Raw genomic sequence first — 6459 nt, forward strand, 5'->3', positions numbered from 1 at the left:
CAAGATCCAGATCTGGGAGTGGATCCACTAGGGAAACTACTGGCACTCATCTGGGGCTGCAACTCCGACTGGCAAGCATGATAACCAGGACTGGGGATGAGCCTGGATGGACAGGCAGTGACTTCCATGGACTTGAGTGTGGACTGAAGGGTAGAGTAGATTGAGTTGAGTTAGGCTTCAATGCCCAATGATGTATATAAGATCAGAGTGGGATAAGGGACAAACCAGACTATTCCACTGCACATGCTGGCAGTCACAAAAACCAGGCCTTGGAGTCAACCCAGTGCCGATTTTTGGGGTCACTCTGACTGGGTTGCAGATCCCCCTGGTTTATGTGACCACCGACTGTGTGGATAGCTGGGTTTGACTGGGCCACAGCACTGATTGTGTTGCATAAGAAATGGGGCTGGAGGAGCCTGGTGTGGTGTTCTAGTGGCTTAAGTTCTCGCCTTGCACATGCCAGGCACCAGTTCATGTCCCGGCCACCCCACTTCCCATCCAGCTCCCTGCTTGTGTCCTGACAAAGCAGTCAAGCACAGTCCAAAGCCTTGGGACCCTGCACCCACGTGAGAGATCCGAAAGAAGTTCCTGGCTCCTGGCTTGGGATCAGCTCTGCTCCGGTGTTTGTGGCACCTTTGGGAGTGAATTAGCCAACAGATGACCTTCCTCTGTCTCTCCTCTCCATATTAAAAAAAAAAAAAGAATAAGAAGAAAACGCAAGAAAAAAGAAGAAACAAACAAAAACAAAAACATGGGACTGGAGATAGATCTGACCTAGCAATTGCAGTTACCGGTGTGGATGTAAACTGATGTGGGTGGCAGAATGAACTGGACTCTGTACAAGTGGACACATCCAGAAGCGATAGATCTGAGATCACCTTGGACAAGATTTTTTCAAGGGTCTCCCTAACTAAACCGCTGAACTCGTAACTCCAACCATGTGTAGCGTGGCATGACCTGTGGTCTGACAATGGAATGCATCTACCAAAACTGGACCTCCTGGCCCCGGCACGGTACCCTAGCAGCTGAAGTCCTCACCTTGCTTGCTTGCTTGCTTGGGATCCCATATGGGTGCCAGTTCTAATCCCAGCATCTCTGCTTCCATCCAGCTCCCTGCTTGTGGCCTCGGAAAGCAGTCGTGGATGGTGCAAGGGCTTGGGATCCTGCACCCATGTGGGAGACATGGAATAAGTTTCTGACTCCTGGCTTCAGAATGGCTCAGCTCCAGCTGTTGTGGCCACTTGAGGAGTGAGTCAGTGGATGGAAGATCTTCTTCTCTGTATATCTGACTTTTCTATAAAAATAAATAAACACTAAAAAAAAAATCCGGACCTCTTCAGTGGCTTTAACAGACAGTAGAGAGCATACTCAGAAGCACATAGAGGATAGATAAATCAGAGCATTGACGCCTTCAGAGGATACCTGGTACCACAGCAGAGCAAGGAGGGCAGAACAAATTGATCAACTACCCCTATGAAACATGACAGTAAATACCTGGGCAAACACACTCAGAGGTGGACTGTGTCAGCCAACAGACCTTGGAAGGATATCTTCATCCTTGCCTCTGCAAGATCAACAGCATTTCAGAACTATCGAAACCACTTGAGCAGAACCCTTGAGGCATACTCCACATCAGCTTCTTTCGGATGACATCTGGTGCCTGTTCCCTATCCCTGAATGCTGAGGCGATTGGAAAACCGGGTGTGGTCTTTCCCCTTGTCTCTCCCTTTCTCCAAAGACACAGGAAGAAGGAAAAGAAAATGTGGAAACAAAGGTCTCACCCATTTTTCCCTGATCCTGGACCCTTCCCACCTTAATCAACTATGTAAACACACTCAAAAATAAAATTTTAAAAATGATACTGTGAAAAACGTGAAATCTGTTCACTTCATGTGAATAAAATAAGAAAATAAAAATAGAAAATACATCCAAGTGCCAAGGCAATTCAGTGCGGAAGGGGAAAAAGTTTGACATGTGGTTCTGAAGCAATGGGATACACTTATGCAGAAGTAAATCAACTTTGACTCCAATCTCATTCAATGCAAAAACCTTCAGGTAATACAAATTACAAACGTAAATGTGAACATTCAACCAATAAAACCTAGGAAAGAAAATGTAAGGAATACCATCATCCCCTTTAAATATGAAAAAAGTTTCATAAATAAGCACCAAAAATGCATTGTCAAAGATTTGGCGGGTAGCGTAGAGGATAAAGTCCTCGCCTTGCATGTGCTGGGGACCCATATGGGTCCCGGCTCATGTCCAAGCTGCTCCACTTCCCATCCAGCTCCCTGCTTGTGGACTGGAGAAGCAGTAAACGACAGCCCGAAGCCTCAGGGAGAGACCTGGAAAAAACCCCTGACTCCTGGCTTCAGATTGGCTCAGCTCTGGCTGTTGCAGCCACTTGGGGAGTGAACCAGCTAATGAAAGCTCTTTCTTTCTGTCTCTCCTCTCTGTAAATCTACCTTTCCAATAAATAAATAAATAAATAAATAAATAAATAAATAAATAAATAAATAAATCTTAGCAAAAAAGCATTGTCAATGCATGCATAGGCAAAGTAGACAACACCAATCTTAAGGCAGTTGTTTAGCCTCATGATTAAAACTCTGCTTGGCGCACCCATATCCCATACCTTAGTGTTTAGCACTCAGGGAGGCAAAAGGTGAGGACCTGCAATCCACACAGGGGAACTGAGTTCACTCAGGGAGGATGAAGGCTAGGACATGTGATTCACATAGGGGAACTGAGTCATGTTCCTAGTTCCCAGCTTTGCCTGGACCAGAAAATAAAACATTCTCTGCAGGAATATAAAATGGTATAATGCTTTCAAAAACTTGAAGCTCAGATAAGGTAAAACACACATCTACTTTCTTTGTGAATGTTTCCTCTTCTAGAAGTATACCTGGAGAAATAAAAACAAACAACAAAATTAATGTGTACAAGTAGGTTCATGGCTGCCTTATTTATAACAGCCGAAGAAGTCAAACGCCCAAATGTCTGTCAACAAAATAGGCTAAATACAAACAAAATAATTGTGACATATTTACGTAATAGGTTAGTATTTATAAGTAATAGAAAAATATTTATACAAATAACAGCTAGATGAGTCTCAATGCCTTTTATTGAGAAAAACTCCACACATTTAATTATTCTGATTAAATATGGTCACAGAGAGAGGTGGAGAGAATCTAGATATTAAATATCAGAATAACAATTGCCTGTTTGCTGGGAAATTGTCCCAGAGAGACACAAGGACATGTGAAGGGAGGGAGTGGCTCCCAACGTGAGTAACCTGTGTTACGTGAGTGTTCACACTTGTCCACATTCATTCAATTACACATTGGCAAGTCATACAATTCTGTTAAAATATATATGATGGTGGCTGTGATTTACGAAAGAATGAACTGTTCTAAAGTTTCCACAGGGATTCATGCTTAATGTTTAACATCTGTCAAAATGTACATGTGTATATCTCTATAATTATGCACAGCACACACACACAGTGCATTAGAGAGAGAGAGGTAGAGAGAATGGGAGAACACAAAGTCAGGTGCTTTGATTTAAATGCATCCCCTAAACAATTCATTATGGTGCTGTAAAGAGAAAGATCTTTGGCAAAGTGAACGGAGGGGATCAGGGTAGACCTCTCCTTTTTGCTTGCCTTTCCTCCTGGAAGACACAGTGACAAGCAAAGAGCAGACTCACCAGACTCTACACCTGCAGCTGCCTTGATCTTCAACTTCTCAGACTCCTGAACAGTGGGAAATAAACCTACTCCTTATGGACTACCTGGTGTGTATTACCCTTTTTCATCAGCATGAATAGATGAAGACATGGAGATAACAAGTCAGTATTACTCTTCAGGAAAGTTCTGCTGTAAGATTTGGCGGGGAGGGGAAAACATGAAGAGAATGTAGTGCAAGTAAAGGTTTTTATCAAATCATGAGATATTTCAAAATTTTTGTGCCATGGGAATTATTCAGAAAAGAAGGAAATTCTGAAGATACAGGAGGAAATATGACTCGGAAGTCTTTGAGAGGTCGAGAAGAGGATGACACCGTGAATTACATGAGGACCCTTCCAAGAGGTCCTTAAACACTCAGCTTGCATTTTTTTTAACATGTCGAGTTCAAAGCGCACTCGAATCATTTACTGTCGTGCTGGGATATATGCAGTTAAAAAAAATCTCATTATTAACTGCTCCTCTTTTTCTTTCTGATTATACAGATTATATTTCATGGGTGATTTCACAACTTATACCTCTTCAAATATGCAAAGATAACAAACTTCCTAACTAAGGAAGGGTGCTGAATTTCGGTTGAGAGATTGTCACAAAAGATTTTTAGGAATTGATACTTTAATAGCTATTCTCAAAAGATGAACACAGCCAAAAGTAGAAATATAAAATGCTCCGTGGTCTGATCCACGTTCAAGAGCTGAATTAAGGTTACAGTAGAATAACTGCTAATCACCCTTTCCTCATTTTGAACTGATTGAAAGCTCCAATTCTTACATAAACGCTACAAATACCCTAAACTGCCTGTGATTTTCCTAAGCCTCCCTGGTTTAGAATTAATATCAGTAAAGCCCCATTCTCTTGGCATGCAGGGCTATCTCACAAAGAAGCTTTGTGTTTAACATTGACAAATACCCACAGCTTGAGATTAACAGTCAGGAATTAGGAGGGCAGGAACCTTCGATAAAAGCCGCATGTGAAGGCCAAAGTGGATTTTTAATATTGGGGACAACGAGCATTAACTAATTTTTGCAACTGGGGTGCACTGTCCTTTGGTCTCTATTTTTTTCTCCTAATTGTTCCTGCAGGTAGTAGGTTAACATGTAAGGCACTTAGAGAAGGGAGCAATTGAATATGGCATAGATACTGAAAGAAAGGCCTCAATAAAAGAGCAGCATGTGCTCTAATCTGGCCTTTTACAACATCCACTATCAAAGAGCTTTGGGGGTTTAAGGGGATTAGATACCATAACCCATCTGTCAGGTCATTATGGAAGGAAATGCTCCTGCTGTTTTCAAGGGAAGATGTCCTACTATATATTATTATCATTAAGCATTTACAGAGCTCTACAGCCTTGCAAAGCACTTTCAAAGCTTTTGTATTTGTTGCTCCTCGCAAAACAGTGTCAACTCTGAAAATTATCCACAAATGAAGAAACTGAGGTCTGGAAAGACAGTACCAAACGAGAGAGTAGTAGGGACTCAGAAGGGATATTTGGAGCCTTAAGAAAAGGGAGAACTTCAGATCCCCAACATAAAAATATACCAAGAGTATACATGTGCGCACACTAAGGCCATGTTCAATTCTCTTACGTTTTCCTGTAGTCTTACATATTTTTCCATAACAAATACTTATGTGCTATTTTTCCATAGACTAAGCATGGATATCAACAATAGTGGCTGACACTTTTTTGCATAGGAGGGGAAGCAAGATGCATTCAAGCATGTGCATGTGTGAAGATGGACTGATACATCACTGTTATCATTGACAAAATGGGGAGGGGGCATCCAAAATCTAAAACATAATGAAGTGAAAATGAAATACTTCAAACCTATTCATCCATACAGCTTGTAATTTTCTAGAAATAATTTAGCATTTCAGTAAAGTCTAAGCAAGCAACTTAGTTTAAAAGATTTTTTTAAAATAATCATGCTCATTGGAAAACAGCAAACTACCTAAAATAGGCTCCCAGGAGAGGATTTCTAACCCTTCACAAAGACGTAGGTGAATTTACCTGATAGCATTTCTATTTCTGAGTTTTCCCTCCTAGTTAGAAACAACTATGAGAGTTATTTATGTGTTATTATTAAAGGAAAACAATTTTCCTTTAAAAGAAAATTTATCGGGCCCGGCGCAGTAGCCTTGCAGATAGTCCTTGCCTTGAACGCACTAGGATCCCATATGGGCACCAGTTCTAATCCAGGATGCTCCACTTCCTTTCCAGTTCCCTGCTTGCAGCCTGGAAAAGCAGTCGAGGACAGCCCAAAACCTTGGGACCCTGCACCCGCATGGGAGATCCGGAGGAGGCTCCAGGATGCTGGCTCAGCTTCGGCCATTGCAGCCACTTGAGGAGTGAGTCAATGGATGGAGGATCTTCTTCTCTGTCTCTCCCCCTCTCTGTATATCTGACTTTGCAGTAAAAATAAATAAACCTTTAAAAAAAGAGAGAGAGAATTTATCTCCACTAAAATAAGAAACATGCATTATTGAAATATTTGAACCTTAAAGGCAAACAATAACGTGCCTCAGTTGTACAAAATTGTGCAAATACACTAAGCAAACTGGAATGACTTCATTAAAACCATATAAACTTTGTACACTTGTATTTCAACCACTGAGGAAAAATTATTTTTCACACCGTTGTTCAGTTATAAGTTGATAAAAATTATTAATAAGATTTCCTTTCCCATTTGCTATTGAACATCTACCAAATGAAAACC

The sequence above is a fragment of the Ochotona princeps genome, chromosome 2 (assembly GCF_030435755.1).
Source record: "Ochotona princeps isolate mOchPri1 chromosome 2, mOchPri1.hap1, whole genome shotgun sequence".
NCBI classification, from domain to species: domain Eukaryota; kingdom Metazoa; phylum Chordata; class Mammalia; order Lagomorpha; family Ochotonidae; genus Ochotona; species Ochotona princeps.